The sequence below is a fragment of the Panulirus ornatus genome, chromosome 18 (genome assembly GCF_036320965.1).
Source record: "Panulirus ornatus isolate Po-2019 chromosome 18, ASM3632096v1, whole genome shotgun sequence".
NCBI classification, from domain to species: domain Eukaryota; kingdom Metazoa; phylum Arthropoda; class Malacostraca; order Decapoda; family Palinuridae; genus Panulirus; species Panulirus ornatus.
The window spans coordinates 56,705,417-56,718,685 of NC_092241.1; the positions used below are offsets into that span (position 1 = coordinate 56,705,417).

Below are 13,269 nucleotides of genomic sequence, written 5' to 3' on the forward strand. Positions count from 1 at the left end.
TATATATATATATATATATATATATATATATATATATATATATATAAATATATATATATATATATATACACACACACACACACACAAGTTGGTGTGTATGTGGGCATTGTAGTGTCTCTGTATTTCAGCCCACAAGTGGATATGCGAATGTGTTTGTCTTGGTCTGTTAGAAAGTGTTCGACGAAAAACTTTGACTCCAGTAAAGAGAGAAAAATTAGAACCATATCAGCAAGTTGAGGGAGAGGGAGGATGGGATGTGTCCGTGTTACACTTGTAACACGTTAGGTAGCACGGGTTGAGGATGTGTTACATGTGATGTTACGGAGGTTAAATGTTATACATGATCGAGCCCACACTGGATGTGGTATGATGGAACGACAGTAGATGTCTGATAGATAAAGACAGGCAGGCAGATAGATAGACAGAAAGATAAACAGACAGATAGACACAGAGGGATAGATAGATAGAAACACATAGAGAGATAGAGAGATACCAGCTACATAGATGTGTGTAATCACAAGTTTAGGAAATTGTTCTATGAGAAAGGTCTGAGATTAAGATGTATTGATCTTCTGTCCTCAAGCCTCAGACTTGTATAAGTGGATCCTGGGCTCGCTTGGGCGACGGGGGAACTGTCAATACTTCCCCCAGGGGTCTGGGTGACAGGAGGAGACGTTCACACCTGTCGACGGATTTGTCTTCCGTCAAGTGAAAGGAAAGTGAGCAATGAATATGAGGATCATGGCCACAGGTGAACATGTCGACACTGTACTTCTTCCTCCCTCTTCTCACGCAGTTAATTTCCTCATCTTCACTTGTCACTTTCACTTTAGCTGCAAGACAGTCTGTATCCCCCAATAAGTATAAGTACCTCTCCTGTTACTAAATACACTTAGAAAAGTGTGGTTTCTTCCGCTTCATCAGACCAGAATGATGTAAGAAACGTTCCATTAAACTCGTATCACGCAATCATGTCTTATTCACAAGACTATAAACGCCGTCGACTTCAAAGGCATCGTCTAAGATGTTAGTATAGGGGTCACTTCTTATACTTAGCATCATAACTTCAGGACTGAGTACCATAAGGATACCCCTGGTGGGACTCGAACCCACAATCCCTGGCTTAGGAGGCCAGTGCCTTATCCATTGGGCCACAGGGGCGTGTGTTTATATGTAAGAATATGCTATGTCTTATGCCACAGTCCTCCCTCTTGTCTTCTGTTTTCCATGTGGGTTGATTTTCGTGTTTCTGTACATCCCAACACGTTCTGTACAGTCTAGTGTCTGTATAGATATATGACATGTCTATGTATATCTCTGTTGTTTTCAGCGTGTGTGTGTGTGTGTGTGTGTGTGTGTGTGTGTGTGTGTGTGTGTGTGTGTGTGTGTGTCTGTGTCTGTGTGTGTGTGTGTGTGTGTGTGTGTGTACATGCGCACAGACGTATGGGTCTCTATAAGATTGCGTTCAAAAAAATATACACATGAACCTATGAATCTGTATGCATGTATAGAACTGCATAAAGGTGTATGTGTACATTCGTATATGTATAAATATACGTGTATTTGTGCTTGCTTTTGTATGCAAGCGTGAGCTTAACTGAAGCATTTCTATTTTCCATTCACTTAAAGTGAGTTTTTTTTTTTTCAGAACCTTTTGATTGGAATATTAAGACATTTTGATAGCCCAAGTCTCGTTCAGATTATTTCGCTTGTGTGATAAAAGTAAGGCTGAAAAATGCATCACATATCCTGGTTGTCCTCGAACCCACATTCCTTGTGTTCAGTGGCTAATACCCTCCCCATGAAACCACAAGGGCATATATAAACTCCTCGTCAACTTCCACATCCCCAGACATCTTGGATCTCACAGTCTTCTCTCTGATCAACAGTGTGCCTTCCGTAAGGTGAGATCCTTTGATGATATTCTTTCCCATCTTACTAATGTCTGGTCGTCAACCCCGGGAGATTTTGGGGAATACTATGTACTTGTCCTTGATATATACAATGCTTTTGAAAAGAATTCCGATGGGGTCTCATAGCTCCCCTCTTCTGTCTTTCCCTCCCTAACTTTGCTCCCTCATATCTAGCTTCCTCTCTGGCCGGTCTATCTCCATGGATGTTGATGGATCAGCCTCTCACCCCCTTTTTTTTTTTCCATCAACACCGGTATTCCTCAAGGTTCTGTCCTGTTCCCTACACCTTTTCTTCTTTTCTGACGATATTTTTCTCCTAGAAAAATAACCAAATGCACTCATATGCTGACGACTCCACATTACAGTCCTCCACTTCCTTGAATTTTGCTCCTTCTCTTCTCACTCGATCTGCATCTCGTCTGGACACAATTTTCTCCATAAACTCAGACATGGACAGGATACCTCAATGGGTAGACGTAATCTGGTTAAGTTTAATGACATAAAGATCCAGTTTCTGCCCATCTCTCTTTATCGAAAATTTCTCACAACATTTCTATCTCTTCCTCGATGGTTTTGCAATGCCATGTCTTAACTCAATGAACATACTTGTCATTATGGTAACATCCCCTTTGCCTTGGATACCCCACATTACGGAAATAGCTAAGTCTGCCCCTAAGAAATTGTAAGTCCTGTTTAGATGTCCAAATTTCTCTTTTTCCGAACAATTGCTCTGTTTATGACGTGTGTCTCTGTGTATGTGTTTATGTACGTGAAATGTGCTTGTTGTGTCTGTATGCTTGCTTGGCACATAGATACGTGTGATGTGCGTATGTTTGCGTATGTTTGTATCTTTGCATCTTTGGAGGAACTGGGGTCACTGGTGACGTCATCAAAATTGGCTTAGAAACTTGAAGGTCGTGATCAAGTCGCCCCCTACTCTTTTCTCTTCTGTCGTTGTAATCAATTTGCCTTTTACTCTTCTCTCTTTCATCGCTGTGATCAAGTCACTCCTCTATGTAAATCAGTCGATCTTGTGTCTTCATCAGAGGACTGTGACGTGGTGTGACGGGCTGTGACGAAATGTGACGGGGTGTGACGGGCATGTTCTCGCACAAAATGAAGCGTCAGATGTAGAACACGTTATACAGCAAGAATGAAGGTTGAACATGATGAACAATGGAGCCACAACATCGTCTACCGTTGAACATCACAACCCTGGTGTTTGTGACTGCCATATCCACGAGCAGGTATTAATAACAGTTGTCATTATCTTCACTCCTCATGGAATTTCATAAAGACAAGCTGACGTCGTTAAATACCCCTGGTGGGATTCGAACCCACAATCCCTGGCTTAGGAGGCCAATGCCTTATCCATTAGGCCACAGGGGCGATGAGAAGGGCGTATTAACCCCACTCATATAAACATTGACGATGTATATAATGTTTATATCTCGTTACCTCTTCCGTTCCTATGTTTGCACGGAGGTTGTAAGTACGTGTGTTTGCGTTCAATGATGTATACATGAACCTATGAATCTGTATGCATGTATAGAACTGCATGAAGGTGTATGTGTACATTCGTATGTGTATGAATATACGTGTATTTGTGTACATTTGTGTTTGTTTTTGCATACAAGCGTGTGCTTAACTGAAACATTTCTGTTTTCCATTCACTTAAAGTGAGATTTTTTTTATAACCTTTTGATTGGAATATCAAGACATTTTGATAGCCCAATTCTTGTTAAGATTATTTCGCTTGTGTGATAAAAGTAAGGCTGAAAAATGCATCACATATCCTGGTTGTCCTCGAACCCACATTCCTTGTGTTCAGTGGCTAATACCCTCCCCATGAGACCACAAGGGCAAATATAAACTCCTCGTCAACTTCCACATCCCCAGACATCTTGCATCTCACAGTCTTCTCTCTGATCAACAGTGTGCCTTCCGTAAGGTGAGATCCTTTGATGATATTCTTTCCCATCTTACTAATGTTTGGTCGTCATCCCTGGGAGATTTTGGGGAATCCTATGTAGTTGATATATATAATGCTTTTGAAAAGAAATCCAATGGGGTCTCATCTTAAGCTCCCCTCTTCTGTCTTTCCCTCCCTAACTTTGCTCCCTCATATCTAGCTTCCTCTCTGGCCGATCTATCTCCATGGATGTTGATGGATCAGCCTCTCCCACTTTTTCCATCAACAGCGGTATTCTTCAAGGTTCTGTCCTGTTCCCTATACTTTTTCTCCTTTTTAAGGATTTTTTTCTCCTAGAAAAATAACCAAATGCTCTCATATGCTGACGACTCCACATTACAGTCCTTCACATCCTTGAATTTTGCTCCTCTTCTCACTCAATCTGCATCTCGTCTGGACACAATTTTCTCCATAAACTCAGACATGGACAGGATACCTCAATGGGTAGACGTAATCTGGTTAAGTTTAATGACATAAAGATCCAGTTTCTGCCCATCTCTCTTTATCGAAAATTTCTCACACATTTCTATCTCTTCTTCGATGGTTTTGCAATGCCATGTCTTAACTCAATGAACATACTTGTCATTATGGTAACATCCCCTTTGTCTTGGATACCCCACATTACGGAAATAGCTAAGTCTGCCCCTAAGAAATTGTAAGTCCTGTTTAGATGTCCAAATTTCTCTTTTTCCGAACAATTGCTCTGTTTATGACGTGTGTCTCTGTGTATGTGTTTATGTACGTGAAATGTGCTTGTTGTGTCTGTATGCTTGCTTGGCACATAGATACGTGTGATGTGCGTATGTTTGTATCTTTGCATCTTTGGAGGAACTGGGGTCACTGGTGACGTCATCAAAATTGGCTTAGAAACTTGAAGGTCGTGATCAAGTCGCCCCCTACTCTTTTCTCTTCTGTCGTTGTAATCAATTTGCCTTTTACTCTTCTCTCTTTCATCGCTGTGATCAGTCACTCCTCTATGTAAATCAGTCGATCTTGTGTCTTCATCAGAGGACTGTGACGTGGTGTGACGGGCTGTGACGAAATGTGACGGGGTGTGACGGGCATGTTCTCGCACAAAATGAAGCGTCAGATGTAGAACACGTTATACAGCAAGAATGAAGGTTGAACATGATGAACAATGGAGCCACAACATCGTCTACCGTTGAACATCACAACCCTTGTGTTTGTGACTGCCATATCCACGAGCAGGTATTAATAACAGTTGTCATTATCTTCACTCCTCATGGAATTTCATAAAGACAAGCTGACGTCGTTAAATACCCCTGGTGGGATTCGAACCCACAATCCCTGGCTTAGGAGGCCAATGCCTTATCCATTAGGCCACAGGGGCGATGAGAAGGGCGTATTAACCCCACTCATATAAACATTGACGATGTATATAATGTTTATATCTCGTTACCTCTTCCGTTCCTATGTTTGCACGGAGGTTGTAAGTACGTGTGTTTGCGTTCAATGATGTATACATGAACCTATGAATCTGTATGCATGTATAGAACTGCATGAAGGTGTATGTGTACATTCGTATGTGTATGAATATACGTGTATTTGTGTACATTTGTGTTTGTTTTTGCATACAAGCGTGTGCTTAACTGAAACATTTCTGTTTTCCATTCACTTAAAGTGAGGTTTTTTTTATAACCTTTTGATTGGAATATCAAGACATTTTGATAGCCCAATTCTTGTTAAGATTATTTCGCTTGTGTGATAAAAGTAAGGCTGAAAAATGCATCACATATCCTGGTTGTCTTGAGCCCACATTCCTTGTGTTCAGTGGCTAATACCCTCCCCATGAGACCACAAGGGCAAATATAAACTCCTCGTCAACTTCCACATCCCCAGACATCTTGCATCTCACAGTCTTCTCTCTGATCAACAGTGTGCCTTCCGTAAGGTGAGATCCTTTGATGATATTCTTTCCCATCTTACTAATGTTTGGTCGTCATCCCTGGGAGATTTTGGGGAATCCTATGTAGTTGATATATATAATGCTTTTGAAAAGAAATCCAATGGGGTCTCATCTTTAAGCTCCCCTCTTCTGTCTTTCCCTCCCTAACTTTGCTCCCTCATATCTACCTTCCTCTCTGGCCGATCTATCTCCATGGATGTTGATGGATCAGCCTCTCCCACTTTTTCCATCAACAGCGGTATTCTTCAAGGTTCTGTCCTGTTCCCTATACTTTTTCTCCCTTTTTAAGGATTTTTTTCTCCTAGAAAAATAACCAAATGCTCTCATATGCTGACGACTCCACATTACAGTCCTTCACATCCTTGAATTTTGCTCCTCTTCTCACTCAATCTGCATCTCGTCTGGACACAATTTTCTCCATAAACTCAGACATGGACAGGATACCTCAATGGGTAGACGTAATCTGGTTAAGTTTAATGACATAAAGATCCAGTTTCTGCCCATCTCTCTTTATCGAAAATTTCTCACAACATTTATCTCTCTTCTTCGATGGTTTTGCAATGCCATGTCTTAACTCAATGAACATACTTGTCATTATGGTAACATCCCTTTTGTCTTGGATACCCCACATTACGGAAATAGCTAAGTCTGCCCCTAAGAAATTGTAAGTCCTGTTTAGATGTCCAAATTTCTCTTTTTCCGAACAATTGCTCTGTTTATGACGTGTGTCTCTGTGTATGTGTTTATGTACGTGAAATGTGCTTGTTGTGTCTGTATGCTTGCTTGGCACATAGATACGTGTGATGTGCGTATGTTTGCGTATGTTTGTATCTTTGCATCTTTGGAGGAACTGGGGTCACTGGTGACGTCATCAGAATTGGCTTAGAAACTTGAAGGTCGCCCCCTACTCTTTTCTCTTCTGTCGTTGTAATCAATTTGCCTTTTACTCTTCTCTCTTTCATCGCTGTGATCAAATCACTCCTCTATGTAAATCAGTCGATCTTATGTCTTCATCAGAGGACTGTGACGTGGTGTGACGGGCTGTGACGAAATGTGACTGGGTGTGACGGGCATGTTCTAGCACAAAATGAAGCGTCAGATGTAGAACACGTTATACAGCAAGAATGAAGGTTGAACATGATGAACAATGGAGCCACAACATCGTCTACCGTTGAACATCACAACCCTGGTGTTTGTGACTGCCATATCCACGAGCAGGTATTAATAACAGTTGTCATTATCTTCACTCCTCATGGAATTTCATAAAGACAAGCTGACGTCGTTAAATACCCCTGGTGGGATTCGAACCCACAATCCCTGGCTTAGGAGGCCAATGCCTTATCCATTAGGCCACAGGGGCGATGAGAAGGGCGTATTAACCCCACTCATATAAACATTGACGATGTATATAATGTTTATATCTCGTTACCTCTTCCGTTCCTATGTTTGCACGGAGGTTGTAAATACGTGTGTTTGCGTTCAATGATGTATACATGAACCTATGAATCTGTATGCATGTATAGAACTGCATGAAGGTGTATGTGTACATTCGTATGTGTATGAATATACGTGTATTTGTTTATATTTGTGTTTGTTTTTGAATGCAAGCGTGTGCTTAACTGAAACATTTCTGTTTTCCATTCACTTAAAGTGAGGTTTTTCTTATAACCTTTTGATTGGAATATCAAGACATTTTGATAGCCCAATTCTTGTTAAGATTATTTCGCTTGTGTGATAAAAGTAAGGCTGAAAAATGCATCACATATCCTGGTTGTCCTTGAACCCACATTCCTTGTGTTCAGTGGCTAATACCCTCCCCATGAGACCACAAGGGCAAATATAAACTCCTCGTCAACTTCCACATCCCCAGACATCTTGCATCTCACAGTTTTCTCTCTAATCAACAGTGTGCCTTCCGTAAGGTGAGATCCTTTGATGATATTCTTTCCCATCTTACTAATGTTTGGTCGTCATCCCTGGGAGATTTTGGGGAATCCTATGTAGTTGATATATATAATGCTTTTGAAAAGAAATCCAATGGGGTCTCATCTTTAAGCTCCCCTCTTCTGTCTTTCCCTCCCTAACTTTGCTCCCTCATATCTAGCTTCCTCTCTGGCCGATCTATCTCCATGGATGTTGATGGATCAGCCTCTCCCACTTTTTCCATCAACAGCGGTATTCTTCAAGGTTCTGTCCTGTTCCCTATACTTTTTCTCCTTTTTTAAGGATTTTTTTCTCCTAGAAAAATAACCAAATGCTCTCATATGCTAACGACTCCACATTACAGTCCTTCACATCCTTGAATTTTGCTCCTCTTCTCACTCAATCTGCATCTCGTCTGGACACAATTTTCTCCATAAACTCGGACATGGACAGGATACCTCAATGGGTAGACGTAATCTGGTTAAGTTTAATGACATAAAGATCCAGTTTCTGCCCATCTCTCTTTATCGAAAATTTCTCACATTTCTATCTCTTCTTCGGTGGTTTTGCAATGCCATGTCTTAACTCAATGAACATACTTGTCATTATGGTAACATCCCTTTTGTCTTGGATACCCCACATTACGGAAATAGCTAAGTCTGCCCCTAAGAAATTGTAAGTCCTGTTTTGATGTCCAAATTTCTCTTTTTCCGAACAATTGCTCTGTTTATGACGTGTGTCTCTGTGTATGTGTTTATGTACGTGAAATGTGCTTGTTGTGTCTGTATGCTTGCTTGGCACATAGATACGTGTGATGTGCGTATGTGTGCGTATGTTTGTATCTTTGCATCTTTGGAGGAACTGGGGTCACTGGTGACGTCATCAAAATTGGCTTAGAAACTTGAAGGTCGTGATCAAGTCGCCCCCTACTCTTTTCTCTTCTGTCGTTGTAATCAATTTGCCTTTTACTCTTCTCTCTTTCATCGCTGTGATCAAATCACTCCTCTATGTAAATCAGTCGATCTTGTGTCTTCATCAGAGGACTGTGACGTGGTGTGACGGACTCTGACGAAATGTGAATAGGTGTGACGGGCATGTTCTCGCACAAAATGAAGCGTCAGGTGTAGAACACGTTATACAGCAAGAGTGAAGGTTGAACATGATGAACAATGGAGCCACAACATCGTCTACCGTTGAACATCACAACCCTGGTGTTTGTGACTGCCATATCCACGAGCAGGTATTAATAACAGTTGTCATTATCTTCACTCCTCATGGAATTTCATAAAGACAAGCTGACGTCGTTAAATACCCCTGGTGGGATTCGAACCCACAATCCCTGGCTTAGGAGGCCAATGCCTTATCCATTAGGCCACAGGGGCGATGAGAAGGGCGTATTAACCCCACTCATATAAACCTTGGCGATGTATATAATGTTTATATCTCGTTACCTCTTCCGTTCCTATGTTTGCACGGAGGTTGTAAATACGTGTGTTTGCGTTCAATGATGTATACATGAACCTATGAATCTGTATGCATGTATAGAGCTGCATGAAGGTGTATGTGTACATTCGTATGTGTATGAATATACGTGTATTTGTTTATATTTGTGTTTGTTTTTGAATGCAAGCGTGTGCTTAACTGAAACATTTCTGTTTTCCATTCACTTAAAGTGAGGTTTTTCTTATAACCTTTTGATTGGAATATCAAGACATTTTGATAGCCCAATTCTTGTTAAGATTATTTCGCTTGTGTGATAAAAGTAAGGCTGAAAAATGCATCACATATCCTGGTTGTCCTTGAACCCACATTCCTTGTGTTCAGTGGCTAATACCCTCCCCATGAGACCACAAGGGCAAATATAAACTCCTCGTCAACTTCCACATCCCCAGACATCTTGCATCTCACAGTTTTCTCTCTAATCAACAGTGTGCCTTCCGTAAGGTGAGATCCTTTGATGATATTCTTTCCCATCTTACTAATGTCTGGTCGTCATCCCTGGGAGATTTTGGGGAATCCTATGTAGTTGTCCTTGATATATACAATGCTTTTGAAAAGAAATCCAATGGGGTCTCATCTTTAAGCTCCCCTCTTCTGTCTTTCCCTCCCTAACTTTGCTCCCTCATATCTACCTTCCTCTCTGGCCGTTCTATCTCCATGGATGTTGATGGATCAGCCTCTCCCACTTTTTCCATCAACAGCGGTATTCCTCAAGGTTCTGTCCTGTTCCTATACTTTTTCTCCTTTTTTAAGGATTTTTTTCTCCTAGAAAAATAACCAAATGCTCTCATATGCTAACGACTCCACATTACAGTCCTTCACATCCTTGAATTTTGCTCCTCTTCTCACTCAATCTGCATCTCGTCTGGACACAATTTTCTCCATAAACTCAGACATGGACAGGATACCTCAATGGGTAGACGTAATCTGGTTAAGTTTAATGACATAAAGATCCAGTTTCTGCCCATCTCTCTATCGAAAATTTCTTACAACATTTCTCTCTCTTCTTCGATGGTTTTGCAATGCCATGTCTTAACTCAATGAACATACTTGTCATTATGGTAACATCCCCTTTGTCTTGGATACCCCACATTACGGAAATAGCTAAGTCTGCCCCTAAGAAATTGTAAGTCCTGTTTTGATGTCCAAATTTCTCTTTTTCCGAACAATTGCTCTGTTTATGACGTGTGTCTCTGTGTATGTGTTTATGTACGTGAAATGTGCTTGTTGTGTCTGTATGCTTGCTTGGCACATAGATACGTGTGATGTGCGTATGTTTGCGTATGTTTGTATCTTTGCATCTTTGGAGGAACTGGGGTCACTGGTGACGTCATCAAAATTGGCTTAGAAACTTGAAGGTCGTGATCAAGTCGCCCCCTACTCTTTTCTCTTCTGTCGTTGTAATCAATTTGCCTTTTACTCTTCTCTCTTTCATCGCTGTGATCAAATCACTCCTCTATGTAAATCAGTCGATCTTGTGTCTTCATCAGAGGACTGTGACGTTGTGTGACGGGCTCTGACGAAATGTGACGGGGTGTGACGGGCATGTTCTCGCACAAAATGAAGCGTCAGGTGTAGAACACGTTATACAGCAAGAATGAAGGTTGAACATGATGAACAATGGAGCCACAACATCGTCTACCGTTGAACATCACAACCCTGGTGTTTGTGACTGCCATATCCACGAGCAGGTATTAATAACAGTTGTCATTATCTTCACTCCTCATGGAATTTCATAAAGACAAGCTGACGTCGTTAAATACCCCTGGTGGGATTCGAACCCACAATCCCTGGCTTAGGAGGCGAATGCCTTATCCATTAGGCCACAGGGGCGGTGAGAAGGGCGTATTAACCTCACTCATATAAACCTTGGCGATGTATATAATGTTTATGTCTCGTTACCTCTTCCGTTCCTACGTTTGCACAGAGCTTGTAAATACGTAGTGGCGAGACCCTGTGTGTGTGTGTGTGTGTGTGTGTGTGTGTGTGTGGAAGCGTGCTTGCCTCCCTCTCAAGTCATGAACACCAGTAAGGACGATATACCAACTCCTTATCCCGGTGTGACCTCTTTATCGACATCATCTGGTTGCTGGTTCACGCCTCCACGACCTGATGACTATATCTCGAGCTTAGGAGGTTCGGGTGAGGGAGGCGTCTGTGGCAAGGTCATTGTCCTGGTTAGTCTAGGTCCGTGTCCCTAGGCCTCCTCAACCCTATGTGTAAGATCTCTGCTTTGACATACACGTGCTGGTGTAACACACACCCACCCGCACACCCAGATGCAACTGGTGCTACGGTGATGGAGGCATCTCACCGTGTTGTGGTTGGGTCTTTATTCTCTTGAAAATATACATTTGAACAATGGGTCTCTGTTCTCTTGAAAATATACATCTGAAGTCTTGATTGTTCATTTCGGTAGCTGCCAGGCGCCTGACTAGCCTATTATCATCTACCGTGTGTTCTCCGATCTTAAAAGACTTTGTCACAACACCTTCACAAGACATAACCATCTCAAGATCTTTAACAACCGTCTATCCTCTTGTAGTTCCAATTACACAACGGCTTGTCAAAGTATCAGACACAATGTATGAACGAAAACGATTGGCAAACAGCAGGAGAGCGCTGGACTTCGAGGCTAATTGTCACAGTGGAAGCGACCAGGAACACTGCTTAACAAGGCGAGAGTAGAGATGTAAGTAGTTGACTTAAGGACAATTACCTGCAAACATTATAACTACGGTGTTCCCCTGGACGTCATGATCAGCGTTGCTGACCATGACCTGGGTTCTAGTCTTAGGCCCGGCAGTCGGCCCACAATTAACCCAGGTGTTCATCCTCCTCTCAGAGGTGGCCGATGAAACAAAGGCACTACCGGACTCAGCCCGTCTTTGGTTATACCACGAATGAAAAGTCGCCTACGACGAGGTTGCATCAGCGACTGGTCAACACACGCAATACACACAGTCTCGCGAAAGAAGTTTTGGGTTCAAAGAAACGCATCCTGTCCCTGCTACTGAACGTAGCGCAGCCTTCCAGTTGTAGGAGACCCAGGAGTGGAGGTCCTTTTGGTTAATGATGAAAATAATAATAATAATAATGATAACAATAATAATGATAATAATAATAATAATGATAATGATAATAATAATGATATAATGATGATACTAATAATGATAATAATGATAATAATAATAATAATGATAATAATAATAATAATAATAATGATAATGATAATAATGATAATGATAATGATAATGATAATAATAATAATAATGATAATGATGATAATGATAATAATGATAATGATAATAGTAATGCCAGAAACATCAACTCTTTTTCGAGAAGATAAAACTTGTAAAGAGACACTAAAGAAATAAGAGAAAAAAAGTCAATAAGAGAAGAAAGATAAGTAAGGAGAGAGAGAGAGAGAGAGAGAGAGAGAGAGAGAGAGAGAGAGAGAGAGAGAGAGAGAGAGAGAGAGAGAGAGAGTCGTCAAGGTCAAGGGAGTGTGGAAGGTGTCAGGTAAACAAAGATCTCGATCAACTTTCATTTCACATATTTGGCTTCCGGCAATGTGTGATGATACGTCAGGAAGCACACACACACACACACACACACACACACACACACACACACACACACACACACACACACACACACACACACACACACCACCTCCCTCAGACGAGACAGACCTATGGACATTTAGGGGGGAGCTGTTGATGAGATGGAAAAGAAAACGGGACGTGGGGCATCCATCGATCGCTCCCCCCCCCCCCCCCCACCTCCACACAGAGAGCCCCGCAGGTCAAGTGAGGTGAAAGTGAAATGACCCGTAACAAACATCCTGAGGGAGGGTTACCTTGGGTCATACCTGACCTCCACCCACTGACCCTCCCTCCTCCTACCACACACACACACACACACACACACACACACACACACGCGCGCGCGCGCGCGCGCGTGCAGAGGTGGTGGGGTAAACACAGGGAGACTGCTGACGTTAGATGGAAGGCATCAAGGGAGAGAGAGAG

The 13,269-nt window shown here is 41.9% G+C and overlaps 1 long non-coding RNA gene and 6 other non-coding genes across 10 annotated transcripts in view; 1 reads left to right on the forward strand and 6 right to left on the reverse strand.

Moving 5' to 3' along the window:
• LOC139754915 (uncharacterized) overlaps nucleotides 1-10,945 on the forward strand; it is a 22,906-nt gene extending 11,961 nt beyond the window's left edge. For 3 of the 4 annotated variants that reach the window (XR_011713980.1, XR_011713981.1, XR_011713983.1), the window contains 6 exons: nucleotides 1,649-1,904; nucleotides 2,960-3,160; nucleotides 4,894-5,094; nucleotides 6,830-7,030; nucleotides 8,775-8,975; nucleotides 10,726-10,945. This is a non-coding gene — a long non-coding RNA (uncharacterized lncRNA). The remainder of the gene's footprint in view (nucleotides 1-1,648; nucleotides 1,905-2,959; nucleotides 3,161-4,893; nucleotides 5,095-6,829; nucleotides 7,031-8,774; nucleotides 8,976-10,725) is intronic. The other variant, XR_011713982.1, reaches the window with a different exon arrangement.
• Nucleotides 1,089-1,161, reverse strand: TRNAR-CCU (transfer RNA arginine (anticodon CCU)). Its single transcript has one exon. It is a non-coding gene; the product is annotated as a tRNA-Arg (tRNA).
• Nucleotides 3,230-3,302, reverse strand: TRNAR-CCU (transfer RNA arginine (anticodon CCU)). Its single transcript has one exon. It is a non-coding gene; the product is annotated as a tRNA-Arg (tRNA).
• On the reverse strand, nucleotides 5,164-5,236 carry TRNAR-CCU (transfer RNA arginine (anticodon CCU)). The gene has a single exon. It is a non-coding gene; the product is annotated as a tRNA-Arg (tRNA).
• Nucleotides 7,100-7,172, reverse strand: TRNAR-CCU (transfer RNA arginine (anticodon CCU)). Its single transcript has one exon. It is a non-coding gene; the product is annotated as a tRNA-Arg (tRNA).
• Nucleotides 9,045-9,117, reverse strand: TRNAR-CCU (transfer RNA arginine (anticodon CCU)). Its single transcript has one exon. It is a non-coding gene; the product is annotated as a tRNA-Arg (tRNA).
• A 50-nt stretch (nucleotides 10,946-10,995) lies between the features above and the next one.
• On the reverse strand, nucleotides 10,996-11,068 carry TRNAR-CCU (transfer RNA arginine (anticodon CCU)). The gene has a single exon. It is a non-coding gene; the product is annotated as a tRNA-Arg (tRNA).
• Nucleotides 11,069-13,269: the final 2,201 nt, after the last annotated feature.